The sequence below is a fragment of the Mobula hypostoma genome, chromosome 16, assembly GCF_963921235.1.
Source record: "Mobula hypostoma chromosome 16, sMobHyp1.1, whole genome shotgun sequence".
NCBI classification, from domain to species: domain Eukaryota; kingdom Metazoa; phylum Chordata; class Chondrichthyes; order Myliobatiformes; family Myliobatidae; genus Mobula; species Mobula hypostoma.
This window is the reverse complement of record NC_086112.1, coordinates 47,340,170-47,354,571: the sequence shown is the minus strand read 5'-3', so window position 1 is coordinate 47,354,571 and position 14,402 is coordinate 47,340,170. Positions and strand designations below refer to the sequence as shown.

General features: G+C 41.4%; 1 protein-coding gene across 11 annotated transcripts in view; it reads right to left on the bottom strand.

The window, feature by feature from the left end:
* Nucleotides 1-14,402, bottom strand: part of LOC134357381 (spindlin-Z) — a 120,184-nt gene that overhangs the window by 45,370 nt on the left and 60,412 nt on the right. For 10 of the 11 annotated variants that reach the window (XM_063068890.1, XM_063068895.1, XM_063068892.1 and 7 more), the window contains one exon: nucleotides 10,051-10,148. The gene's annotated coding sequence lies outside the window, so the exon portion shown is untranslated. Of the gene's footprint in view, nucleotides 1-2,157; nucleotides 2,177-10,050; nucleotides 10,149-14,402 lie in introns of those variants that run through there. The other variant, XM_063068899.1, reaches the window with a different exon arrangement.

Below are 14,402 nucleotides of genomic sequence, written 5' to 3'. Positions count from 1 at the left end.
TCGAAGGTCGAGGTTCGTCGTCTTCTGTGGCCGATGTGGAAGGCTTGACAAACAACAGTATGCTTGACTGCTTAGCCTCGCGCATTTTTCCATCATACAGTTCTTTGTAAGCACTCAAAACATCCTGCAAATATGCCCTAAACCTACGTACCCTTTCAAAATTAAAGTCGTACTTTTCTGCAATCATTGCAGCGAAAATCTTATGCAGTTGCTTCACGTTCAGTTCCTGGACGACTTCACTTTCTGTCCGTTCCCTACTGCATTCAGTTTCAATTGTTATCCTTTCCTCTTCCAATTGCATCAGTTCTTCATCTATCAGTTCTTGATCATGGGATGCCAAAACCTCTTCAACATCATCTTCGTCAACTTCCACAAGCCAAACTCACTTTGTCCTTACTTCGTTCACCATGATTGAAATGCTTAATTATGTATAGTTTTACGCTAAGTGTAACGCCCTTACGAGCTCTTTTAGGCTTTTCCGATATCTTAGAACTCATCTTGCTAACGGACGCTCAAAATAAATCGACATAATGCACAGATGCTCACAGGCACGTGTTTAAGCAATGCTAGCTAGAATGCAGTTCCGGGGGAGGAGCTTGGCTGCTCGGGGCGTGGGCTGCCTTTTATCGTTACAGTGAAAACACCTTCTGTTAGCAAAAACAGGTAACTGATGTAGGTCTTTCGTAACAGCGAAGTTTCGTAAAGCGAACGTTCAAAAAGCAGGGGACAGCTATAGCTTTCCGTCAGGAAACACACATGAGCCAATCTGAACGTGCAAAATTAAAAAGAATGGGCTTTAAGCATGTATTTTATTCATCATATAAACTGAGCCACAAAAGAGGAGTAGCTAATTTAATATCAAGTGCTCTTAACTATGAACATATTTCAGAGACTAAAGACAAGGATGGACAATTTGTAAAGATTACAGGAAGAACAGAAGGTACTGAAATAACATTGCTGAATGTTTTTGCTCCACCAGGTAGTGAATGGTCATTCTATGGACACACTTTTGACCTAATGACCAGCTCTCAAGGGGTAGTAATCTGCAGAGGGGATTTTAATATGAGGTTAAACCCTGCATTAGATCCTTCAGGAACAGTGATTCCGAACAAACCTCTGACTAGGGAAGTGAAATCATTGATGGAGGAGTTGGGAATAATAGCTGTGTGGAGAGAATTACACCCCAGTAGTAAAGACTATACGATATCACTCTTCCCTTCATTCACCTTATTTAAGGATAGACTTTTTTAAATATATTTAACATAGATAGATTCAGGATAAAAGAGTGTAACTTTGCAACGATTGACTTGTCGGACCATAGCCCAGTCTAGATGGAAGGAAATAGAATTTGGATTGATTGACAGTTTTCCTCTACAGGTCTCAATTGCAGACAAAGGATAGATGGCACAATTGGAAAAGACTAAAAACAGCTGGATAAATCTCACACTAAAAGTATGGCAGAAAGTGGTAAGTTCACGTGGAATCTACAACATGTTAAAACTTTTCAGATGGTGTGCTTATGATACTGAATTCCTTCCCAGCAGAGGAGAGAAAAAATTTGAACTGTGGATAAAGAAAGGTCTTACATCCTACTTGTCATTCACACATAAAAGTGCATTACAAAGTTTTCAATCCCTGCAGGATAAATACAGCTTAGAACACAATGATTTTTTTTTAAAAAGCACCTTCAAGTACGACACTACTTTAACCAGAGTTGTAGATATACAGACTTATCAACAGCAGAATTAGAATTTTTCAAGGTTCTGAAATCGGCTTACAGTTCAATATCAAGTAAATCAATTTCTCGATAATATAATGCCCTCTCTCATGCCAAAAATGAAAACACATTGTATATTAAAGAGAAGTGGGAGAAAGAAGTGGGGTTGATACTTTCACAGCGGGCTTGGGGGAAAATATGCAGCTTTCAGTGGTCTTCAACTAATTCTTTGGTTTGGAGAGAACATTGTTGGAAAAATATTATAAGATACTTCAAGACCCCATACCAGTAAAAATATAAAGACACAAACGTGGCGTGTTGGAGAAGGTGTGGCTCCAAGGAGGCAAGACGTTTTCATATTTATTGGGATTGCCCTAACTTAAGTTTATATTGGAAAGGTATTCACAGAACATGAGTTAAGGTATTTAAGACTCAGATACCTCTGAATGTGGAGACTCTCTATTTGGGGCATGTATTGTTTTTGGAACAGAAGAAAGATATAAAGCTGCTGCAGGCCCTTTTAGCGGGAAGTAAGAAATCATTCACCAGAAAGTGGCTAAATCCAACGTCACCTACAATAGAAGAAGATTGGCATGAAATTATTTTGGAAATATTTAAAATGGAAAAGATAACTTACTCTGAGAATTCAAAAAGAAATTTTTTTTTCAAATTTGGAATAAATGGATTGAATTTATAACCCCAATGTGAGCAGACTTTAGATGACTCTCCTAAAGGTTCATACTGCTTTCCTCATCAATATAGTAATAGTGTTATTGTAAGCTCTCTTGGTTCGAATGTTCACTGTTTTATTTCTGGAAAACATGGAATTAATACAAGTAAAGAAAAAGAATTGGGAAAAAATGATAAAATGAAGTAAGTAAGTACACAGGGATTGGATAAGTATGTCTGTGGGTAGGAGCAAATATGAACATGTACTTGTGAATTTATAAATATTTATACATATATAAAAAATGGAAAATGTTTTTAATATGTAAAAAAGTGTGTAATACTTGGAATACCTTATACAAATAAAAAAATAAGAAAAAAGTGTTGGGGAAATTGTCATCAGTCTCAGCAAGATACAATTAAGAGGTTAGAAAAGCTGGTGGAATATGATGCTTCAGCATTAATGAAACAGGCTTTGCTCAATTAATAGACTAGCTTCAAGAATGAAGGATGATAAATATAGACATTAAATATCTTAAAAGCATCTTGGAATATTCAGAAGAACAGACTTAGTTTGTTTAAGTGACAATTTGAGCCCTAGCCTCAGAATCTGATCACTGTATTTCTGAAACTATGACAGCATTTCTGTTTACACCTGTTATTAAGAATACAGTAGCATAATGGTTAAATTCCTAGACTAGCATCCAGAGGTCTGGACAACTATCTGAAGTCATCAGTTCAAATCTCACTCAAGGCAGCTAAGTACAGAGAACTTAGCATTCAAGCAGTATTATAAATTGGAATAAAAAGGTAGTATCTATTATGGTAGCCAAGAAACTACCTTTTTGTTTCTAAAAGCCCACTGTTCAGCAATGTTCTACAGAGAAAGGAATCTGTTAATCTTACTCAGACTGACCTCTCTTTAACTCCAGATCCACCAATGTCATTGACTTTTCATGCCTTGCAAGCTTCTCAATTGAGGAAAAAATAAAACTGAACAAGAATTGTTCTCTTTTCTTCCCCCCCCCCCCCCCCATTTCCGGCACAAACACATTACCTCATGTGGTTAAAACAAGAAGTGGTCCAGAAATTATTTAGAAGCAGAACTTCTTTGATGATCCTGCACTTTGTAGACAAAAGCTCAAATGGACTTGGATTGCAGAGAAAGCGCGTTCTCCTCACTACCACCATTAAGCTTTAGTTCCCATACCATCAGGTTCAGGAACAGTTACCACCCGACAACCATCAAACCCCTGAACCAGTTGTGGATAATTTCAATCACCACTACTCTGAAATGATCCTACGATCTACAGACTCACTTTCAAGGACTTTCCTCAACTTGTGTTCTCAGTATTATTTTTTATTTGCAGTTTTCTGCTTTTGCACATTAGCTGTTGGTCAATCTTTGTCTGCTCTTGTATGATTTTTCATAAAGTTTTTGTATTTCATTTTTCCTGCAAATGCCTGCAAGAAAATGAATCTCAGGGTAGTACATGGTAACATATACGTATTTTGATAATACATTTACTTTGAACTTCACTGCTTGAATAAGTGTTGTTTGTGAGCTCATTACTGGAATTATTTCTCTTGCCGTAGCCTAGTGGTCTCCAACCTTTTTAAGCCCAAGATCCCTTACCTCAGCCTTAGTGAAAGGCAAGATCGACCTACTAAATCGTTTAGTCACACGCATACGCACTAGGCAGAAAAGACCGGAAGCAAAACCCCGCAACCTGGAAACAATCTCTCTTTACAAGCAGCTTTCAGTAGCTGGAGTATTGTTTTATTACCATTACCTTAATTAGTATTACTTATTTTTATAATGCTCACATTACAACACCTTTAATTCTAGGTTTCATTATTTATTTTATTTCAACACGAAAAATAAATGAATAAAAGTTAACTGTTGCACTCAGTGTGATGACTGGGGCCGAATACTTCCTGCTAGTTTGCTGAAATTTGGCTCATAACTACAGACAGCCAGTTTGAGACAGTCTGTGAGGTGTCTGTCAGTAAGACAGCTCCTGTACTTAGATTTCATAATTTTCATCTGTTGCAGCACAGGGCCCTCACAAACCTCTTGACAGACTGAATATTTGGATGGACAGTTTCCTTTGTTAGACTGAATGTTGAATCTGCCACATTTTTCAGGTGTTTTGTATTGGTAAGCTGTTACTGAGACACTAGTATTAGTTTCAGAGGTACGCAAGATAATGACACCACAGTTTTCTGTTTCCCAGTTATTTACATTTGGGAAATGTTGGAATTTAAAGGGGGAGAGGTTTTGTAATGGAAAATTATAAAGTTAATACAAATTAGGATAATGGTAATATCACAATTCCTTAGCTACGCGGTGTTACGAGAATACACATAAAATTAAGATGTTTGCTGGCCTGGGCTAGCATCAGTGGCATCAGCAGTTGGTCTGCCACCTGCCCTCAGGGGAAGGAGAGATAAGGAACAATGGAGCAGCGTCTGGAGATGTGTAATGAAGGGATGTGGGAGAGAGAGCTGTCTGGAGCGGCTCCCCCCCTTTGAACCCTGAACTGTTTGAAGTGATGGACAGGCGATACCCCAGCAGGGGGATAAAAAGGGACAGGTTCGCTAAGACGGGGACACACGCCACCTGAGGTAACGAGACCCTGGAAGCGGTGCGCCTCTCACGAGTGGGTGAGAAGTACCAGACAACGACAAGGGTGGAAAGGTACGATCAGCGGGAACCCGGTGTGTGTCCGCCCTTGCCTGGGTGCCGGGTTCACTGCAGAGGATCGACCGCATCTGGAGGAGGGGTCACAGTCGGTGACCTCAGGTGACATCACCAAGGACCCGCCCAAAAGTTGCTCGTGAGCAATCTCGCTGGTCTGTGAGTGAAGCTGTGCTGAATGATGAGTTGTTCCTGTTCTATCTGTCTCTCTTCCCGCACGTTGTCCATCGCCATGGCAACGATTACTGCGAACTGAACTACTAACTGGACTGAACTTTGAGTCATTTTGAAATTTGGTCATTTACCCCTAGACAACGATAGAGCTTGATTGATGCTGTTATCTTAATGCTGTGCACATGTGTGTTTATCATCATTGAACTGTTGCATTTATTATCCTTTCGATTACTGTGTTGCTCGTTTCTTTAATAAAACTTTCTTAGTTCTAGTACTCCAGACTCCAACTGAGTGATCCATTTCTGCTGGTTTGGCAACCCAGTTACGGGGTACGTAACATAAGTGGGGTTCTCGTCCGCGATTTTGAACGCTAAATTTGGGACGGAGTAAATTGATTGGGTTAAAATTCCCGAAAGAAAGAAAAGACAAACAGCAGAAATGGAGATTGAGGAATTTATAAAGGCGCCGACCTTGGAGGCATTAGAGGATGCCAGGAAATCGGAATTGATAGCTGTGGCCAAACGGGTGAATCTTGCTAAGGTGAAGTCGACAATGAGGAGAGAGGAGATACACAGAGCTATTGTAGAGCACTATGTATCTAAAGGAGTGTTTCCCCAAGGTGAGCTGGGGGAGGTGTCTATTGAAAAACCTGCTGGAGACGCGGTACAGGTACAGCTTGAAAAACTGAGACTCGAGCACGAGTTCCGGGTACGGCAGTTAGAACACGAAGAGAAGCAGGTAGAAAGGCAAGAGAGAGAAAGACAGTTGGAGAGAGAAGAGAGAGAGAGGGACAGACAGTTGGAGAGAGAGGAGAAACAGAGGGAAAGGGAATTTGAGCTGGAAAAGTTAAGGATAAGGGCCGAGCAGGGGCTCGTGCCGAACCAAGGTGGAGGGTTCCGGGCGACCCAGGAGGTTAGGCTGGTTCCCCCATTTGATGATACCGACGCGGATCGGTACTTCCTCCACTTCGAAAAAGTGGCTATAAGTCAGGACTGGCCGAGGGATAAGTGGGTTGTTTTACTTCAGAGTGTACTGAAAGGGAAGGCCCAAGAAGCTTACTCAGCTTTGTCCGCGGAAGATGCCCAGAGGTATGAGGTGGTGAAAGAGGCCATCCTCAGGATTTATGAGTTGGTCCCGGAGGCATACCGGCAGAGGTTCCGGAATGCGAGGAAGCAGTGGGACCGCACGTATTTGGAGTTTGCTCGTGAGATGCAAACATATTGTGAGCGTTGGTGCGCCTCGAAAGGGGTAGAGGGGGATTATGACAGACTGCTGCAGCTGATTCTGATTGAGCAGTTTAAAGGTTGTGTCCCTGAGGGTATGAGACCCTACCTCGATGAGAAAGAGGCAGCCACGTTAGCCGCAACTGCTAAGTTAGCAGATGAGTATGCGTTGATGCATAAAATGAAGTTTGCCCCGAGTAAAGGCTACCAGAAGGGTAGTCAGGACGGCGGGGAGAGTCCGCCGGAAAAGTCAGAAAGTAAGCCGGGGACTAGTGAAAAGGATAAGGTAGACCGGGAGCAGTCTGGTAGGAAGTCTCCTGGGGTCGTCTGTTATAATTGTGGGAAAGTCGGACACTTTGCGTCCAGGTGCTTTGCCCCAAGGAAGGAGACGGGGAAAGGAAAAGCGGAAATTTTGAATGGCTGTATCGAGCTGTTAAGCGAACCGCTAGGGAAGGACAGGTCTGAAAAAGTCCAGGAAGGGCGCGAGAGGTTTATCTCGGCCGGACTGGTGTCAGTGAAAAAGAGGTTAAAACCAGTTCCAGTGCGGATCTGGAGAGACACGGGAGCGTGTCAGTCACTAATACTGAAGAGTGTATTAGAGTTTAGCTCAGAGACCCAGACTGGGGAGGTAGAGGTCAAAGGTGTTGGGGAAGGGACAGAGTCAGTCCCTTTGCACCAGATACATTTACAGAGCAACCTGGTCTCTGGACTAGTCACGATCGGGGTGAGGTCCGAATTACCGATGAAAGACGTGGAAGTCTTGCTCGGTAATGACATCGCCAGAGGAATCGTGTTCCCAGTCGTGAGATTGACGGGTCAGCCTGCCAGCATGGAGGCCCCGCCCGCGATGGTGAATTTGGCTGAAACATTTCTGCCAACCTTGTATGAGACAGGGTGTAGTGAGAGAAGAGGTAGTGAGGGAGCTGGGACGGACGTAGCAGTAGCCAGGAAAGAATTTGTGCAGACGCAGGAGCGAGACGAGGGGCTGATGGTTTTTGCCGAGACCGCTCTCTCTGACACAGCCTTGACAAGCTATTGTGCGGATGAGGAAGTGCTAAGGAAGAAAGGGAAATCAAGTACAGCATCCGCAGATGAGGAGTGGGGGGTGGTGCAAAAGAGCTATGGGGATGAGGTTTTTAACATGGCCCACGAGGTACCCCCCGGTGGACATTTTGCGGTGCTGGAGGAAACAGTTGGTGGAATCATGAAAGAGATTTACCGGCTGCCCAGGGGGAAAAATGTTATTGATCATGACCGACGCGAACTGAGACGGTCACCGGCTTTTGATATGCTAACAAACCTAGTCGGTGTTAGCGTGGAAATCAATGAAGCTAGGGGCCCCCTGATAAGAGAAAAGAACCATTTTGAAAAGATTAGGATGGGATCGGTCAGATGGGAGAAGGCTATTGTTTTGGCCAGGTCTACTGATAAGGTCTCTCCCTTAATCCCCGAACAAAGCGAATCTTTAGAAGGAGTAATTAAACGACTCGCACCTATGTGTTTGATTGTCCCGAGGAAATGCAAAGAACTGGGACGTTGGGTTATGTCTGTTACAATAGGGCAGCCCAGTAAAGAACACTCATATATATTGAGTAATTCCGTGACTAAAGGGCTGATGACCACAGAGGTGTGTATTGGCAATTTAACACGGCTGTCTGAAGCCAGCTTGATAGTGAACCTTGAAAAAAATGAATTCGGCCACACGAGGGTCACTTACCTGGGAATTGTGGTGACACAGGGGCAGCTGGCAGTGATGCAAGCTACAGTGCAGGCTATCGCTGACCTCCCAACCCCGACAGACAAGAGGGCCCTCAGAAGGCTCTTGGAGACGGTGGGGTACTGCAGGAAGTTTTGCAATAACTCTGCGGTCAATACCCGTCCCCCTCCTACTAAGCCCTTGCGAGAGAAAACTGAGTCGGAATGGGACGACCCTTGTTATTGTGGTCCGGGACAAAACCAAATGAGAGGTTACATTGGTCGCAATTCATCAGTGTTTTTGGCCACTATGAAGTTTGCTGAGTTGGAGCCTGGTCTAAGGGATTATTAATAACACGTGTAAAAGGAACAGAAAATGTGATGACTGTCTGTCAAGGTGTTGACAGCTTCAAACTCGCTGTGTTAGCCAAATGGCTGATAAAGATGTACATTGTGTATGTATCAAATAATGTAGTCATGTTTGTAATTTTTACCTCCCGGTAAAAATCCTTAAAGGGGGGAAGTGTTACGAGAATACACATAAAATTAAGATGTTTGCTGGCCTGGGCTAGCATCAGTGGCATCAGCAGTTGGTCTGCCACCTGCCCTCAGGGGAAGGAGAGATAAGGAACAATGGAGCAGCGTCTGGAGATGTGTAATGAAGGGATGTGGGAGAGAGAGCTGTCTGGAGTGGCTCCCCCCCTTTGAACCCTGAACTGTTTGAAGTGATGGACAGGCGATACCCCAGCAGGGGGATAAAAAGGGACAGGTTCGCTAAGACGGGGACACACGCCACCCGAGGTAACGAGACCCTGGAAGCGGTGCGCCTCTCACGAGTGGGTGAGAAGTACCAGACAACGACAAGGGTGGAAAGGTACGATCAGCGGGAACCCGGTGTGTGTCCGCCCTTGCCTGGGTGCCGGGTTCACTGCAGAGGATCGACCGCATCTGGAGGAGGGGTCACAGTCGGTGACCTCAGGTGACATCACCAAGGACCCGCCCAAAAGTTGCTCGTGAGCAATCTCGCTGGTCTGTGAGTGAAGCTGTGCTGAATGATGAGTTGTTCCTGTTCTATCTCTCTCTTCCCCCACCTTGTCCATCGCCATGGCAACGATTACTGCGAACTGAACTACTAACTGGACTGAACTTTGAGTCATTTTGAAATTTGGTCATTTACCCCTAGACAACGATAGAGCTTGATTGATGCTGTTATCTTAATGCTGTGCACATGTGTGTTTATCATCATTGAACTGTTGCATTTATTATCCTTTCGATTACTGTGTTGCTCGTTTCTTTAATAAAACTTTCTTAGTTCTAGTACTCCAGACTCCAACTGAGTGATCCATTTCTGCTGGTTTGGCAACCCAGTTACGGGGTACGTAACAGCGGCTACGGAAAGCTGTTTGTAAAGAGAGGCTGCTTCCAGGTTGCGAGGTTTTACTTCCGGTCTTTTCTACCGCGGTGCATGGCGGGAGAGCTATACACACATGCGCACTGGGCAGAAAGAACAGAACTAAAACCCTGCAACCCGGAAACAATCTCTCTTTACAAACAGCTTTCAGTAGTGGAAGTATTGCTATATTACCATTATCCTAATTAGTATTACTTATTTTTATAATGCTCACATTACATTGTGTATTTATTTATTTTTCTTTTTTTTTCCCCCCCGAGATCTACTGGGGAAGTCTCAAAGATCGACCGGTTGGCCGTAGCCCATCACCCAAACCACACAAAAACTTTCTCAGGCAGTATAAAGGATTCTTGTCCACATATCTCCCATATATCATCTTTAAAGCTCAATGCATTCACCTTTCTAATGCTCCTCCCTACTCCTATCCATGCATTCACAACCATCCCCCGTTCCATTTACTCACACAAATGAGTCACATGTGCAGATTAACACAGATATCCAGAAGTCACTGTCAGTGATTCAGCCTCTTCCAAAGTTTGTGCTGATCTGTGGCCATCTCCACTGCAATCAAGGAGAAACAATTATCAATGAGTTGATAAAAATTCCAGGTTTATTGATAAAATATTTACAATATTATTTCAATTATTTAAGAGTCCAAATTTATTCAGATTGTGCTTTTAACCTCCTGCAAGGTGACTGGCTGCACTACTAGTATGATAACATCACTATTATTTGATGCAGGGATTGCTCTGAAAGGGCAGTTGACACCGACCAACACAGGGATGGGGTGGGATGGGTTGGGGAAAGAGTACCACCACATCATAACCCAGGCCACTATGTGATCATCTTCTCATAACTTTTGGAGGGATCTTGCTTCCTGGAAAATTTCTGAACCTAAAACACTCATTGCTGAAGCTGCAAAATGATGGAGATCCCACCAACTTCAAATTAATAACAGGCCCACATATATCATTAAACCCATTTCTTGTAACATACCAAAAGCACAAAAAAAAATTGGTTTCTAGGACAAATATCTCCTTTCCAACCCTTTCAAAATGGAGCGAACTGAGGGTCTTGTTTACTGTCCCTTTGGTGGGATATTCACAAGTGACCAGTCAACGTTTTCTTGAATCCAATCCAATCAACATTATATATACTTGTCACCTATATCTGTACAGCCACACTCCTGCCCATCAATTATTTCTGCCCGGCATTAGGTTCTTCTGCATGCTTGTGCCTCTGAAATAGAGCTAATAGATCAAAGGTTCCAGAACTTGCAGGGTTATAATGACTGGGTCATTAATTCATTCAAATCAGTGACTGAGTAATTTCGTTTTACCAAACCTTAAGATCTCGGGTGCCAAAAAACTGTTAGAAAGTGGATGACAAACTACTAGAGGACTGAAGGAAGCCTCAATATAACAAAACTAATTTATATTATTGTTTGCTCCTAGAGAGCATAAAATTTAGTAGAATTCTTCCTTATTCTATTCAACCTTCAGTTTACATCAATAGCAAACTCTGGTTTAATTTATTATACAATTGTTATTCTTCTTCTTTGCCCTCTCCCTCCATCCTTTAACTGTGCCAATTTTAAACTGCCAAAAATAGTACTCTGTATTATCATAGTTACACTGCTATTAACACTTTATTCATTTTAATGGAATAATGGTGAATTTCACTATAATACAAAATTTTCCTTGTGGAATACAAAGGCTTTCATTCTTAAACTGGTTAATGTAGTAGATGCGCATGGATCTGCAACCTATGGTAATTGCATGAATGAGGTAAAAAATTGGCGTGAACATGGTCAATGGCTTGATACAAATACAAGTTGGAAACCCAAACATATTGAAAAAGAAAATGGAATGTATGAACAGTTCTTCGATTGAGCCAGCCAACATGGCTCTTTCTTCTTTACATAATAAATTGTTCTTGTATAAAGACAGTTGTTCTTTAAGAGCCCAACTACCTATTGTCTGAAGTCATATAAAATCGCTAAAAACAAAATCAATGGAAAAAATCTCATCTGAAAAAAAAGTTTCATCTGTTCCTACTAAACAGCAGCAGTGCTTTTTCTGCTTGAAAATGTTCACCAACTGCAAGCTTTACACTCAGTGACCACTTTATTAAGTAAGCTTGTATATATGCTCAATATTGCAAATATCTAATCAGCCAATCATGTGGCAGCAATACAATGCATAAAAGCATGCAGACATGGTCAAGAACGTCAATTGTTGTTCAGACCAAACATCAGAATGGAGAAGAAATATGATACAAGTGACTTTGACCTTGGAATGATTGTTGATGCCAAATGGCGTGGTTTGAGCATCTCAAAAACTGCAGATCTCCTGAAATTTTCATTCACAGCAGTCTCTACAGTCTATAGAGAATGGTGTGGGGGAAGAGAGAAAAAAAACAAAAATCCAATGAGCAGTAGTTCTGTGGGCAAAAACACCTTGTTAATGAGAGAAGTCAGAGGAGAATGGCCAGACTAGTTTAAGCTTATAGTAACTCAAATAACCACATGTTAAAACTGTGGTGTGCAGAAGAGCATCTCTGAATGCACAAAATGTTGAACCTTGAAGTGGATGGGATAGAGCTGCAGAAGATCACACTGGGTTCTACTTCTGTACCCAATAAAGTGGCCATTGAGTGCAATTTGTGTTTTCAGATCCACCACAGCCATAAATGAGGTGAATGGTGAACTGCATGATTCATTCCCTACTATGTTTCATGCTCTGACATGCAAAGTCATTGTAGCATATCAAGCTAACATTTTGACAATATTTTTTTTCTTATATTACAACACTAATAATATTCAAAAGAACTTATTTGGCCATAAAAGCACTTGGAAGATTCTATGAACCTGAAAAAAATGGAAGTACTTTGTTTTGCGAATGTTGTGCACAGAAACTTACACAGCAAATTTAAAAGGAAATCCGATATAACACAAGTCAAAAGGTAACCCAACTACAGCTTGACATATTACATCTGTATACACATTATACGTGGAACATTGGCAATAAATAAATTGGTAAATTATAACAAAAATATGGAAGTTTATGGCTTTGACTTCAATATGCAGCATATTAGGAACAAGCTCTACTTTACATTATTGTGAAGTAAAGTCTTTCACCACAAATGGACCCAGCCCATCTGGTTTCTACCTGCTAATGGCATTCTCCAAAAAGAAATGTTTGAAGTGCAACCATCTTAGACTGCTGTACGCTATACTTTATTCTGTGTTTCATCCTATGCATATAAAATGAAACAAGGTTTGTCTTCTCATGTCCTCTTTTGCAAGTCATTTTTTAGAACAAAGGGTTTTTGACAAATGACTAAATTTGCTAACAATTCAATTAATGCATTACAATTCTTTCCAGAATCCTAAACCTAGCCTTACAGTTTTAGCTGTTTATAAATACCCTCACTTTTGGGACATAATACTATATCCACCAAGGACGAATTATTGAAATACCTTAGTCTCTTTTCGGAAGGAGTTTAGCTATCAATAACCATCATTTCAAGTGGTGAGCTTCCCTCTCACAACCAAGGATGAGACACGTCCTGCTTAAAATAAAAGCAGACTAAACACAGCCATTTTATTTTAAATGGAACATTTATTTTGAGAAACAATTCTAACAGAGATTAGGATTCTCCAAAGGATTTCCAAGCACAAATATGAACTAGAAAGCCATAGCAATAAGCTGCAGACAAACATGTTGTCTGTCACAAGAAGATAGGTTTGGGAAAGATCCTTTTCAAGTCAAAGCTGAGAAGTAGGTTCTATGTCTTCATCTCCAGCTCCACCCTTACTGCCTTCTAATATTTATATCTTTTGTTTTGCCAGTCATCTAGTGCTGACTGCATCTGCATGTGATGTTTTAACAACTGCATTGATCAAGTGAGAAGGCAGGAGACTTAGATTGACTGATAATGTTGTCCACTCTGATTAGGTTGCAGTCTCAGTTAAGTCAATAATTTTCTTCCTGAACCTGGACAGCATTGTTCCTCAAAAGAATAAATAATACTAGTTAAAGATTAACAAATAACATCTTGAACCTTCAAAGTGTTCTTCTGTGGTGCTAAAAAGACCTTGGATAGTGAATAGCCATCAAAAAACGACTTATAAAAGAAAGAAACATCAACTACTTTTTGCACAGAAAGTGTCCATAAGACCATAAGATGCAAGATCAGAATTAGGCCATTAGGCCCATCGAGTCTGCTCTGCTATTCCATCATGGTTGTTTTTTTTAATCTCTCTCAACCCATTCTCCTGCCTTTTCCCCATAACCTTTGAGACCCTGACTAACCAAGAACCTATCAACCTCTGTGTTCAATATACTCAATTACTTGGCCTCCACAGCCGCCTGTGACAATGAATTCCAGATTCACCACGCTCTGACTAAAGAAATACCTCCTCTTCTAAATGAATGATCCTTTGTACTGAAGCTGTGCCTTTTGGTCCTAGACTCACCCACTATAATGAACCTCTTCTCCACATCCACTCTATCTAGGCGTTTCAATATTCAATAAGCTTCAATGAAATCCTTCCTCATTCTTCTGAACTCTAGCGAGTTGTAATAGGCTAGATTAATCAGACCCAACTATTCAAGTGTCCAGCAGATGTAATAAGTATGCAAACAACGAAAAAGTAACTTAAGCCTAATTTATCATAAAATAGAAAGCACAAATAAACCACACAAAATAATACATAGCAGGTCACTAAGATTTCTGCAAGGCACAAAGATCTCAGAGCTCACAATTCTTAGTCACTACCTGATTGTTGCTATTGTCAGGGTAACTCCAGTT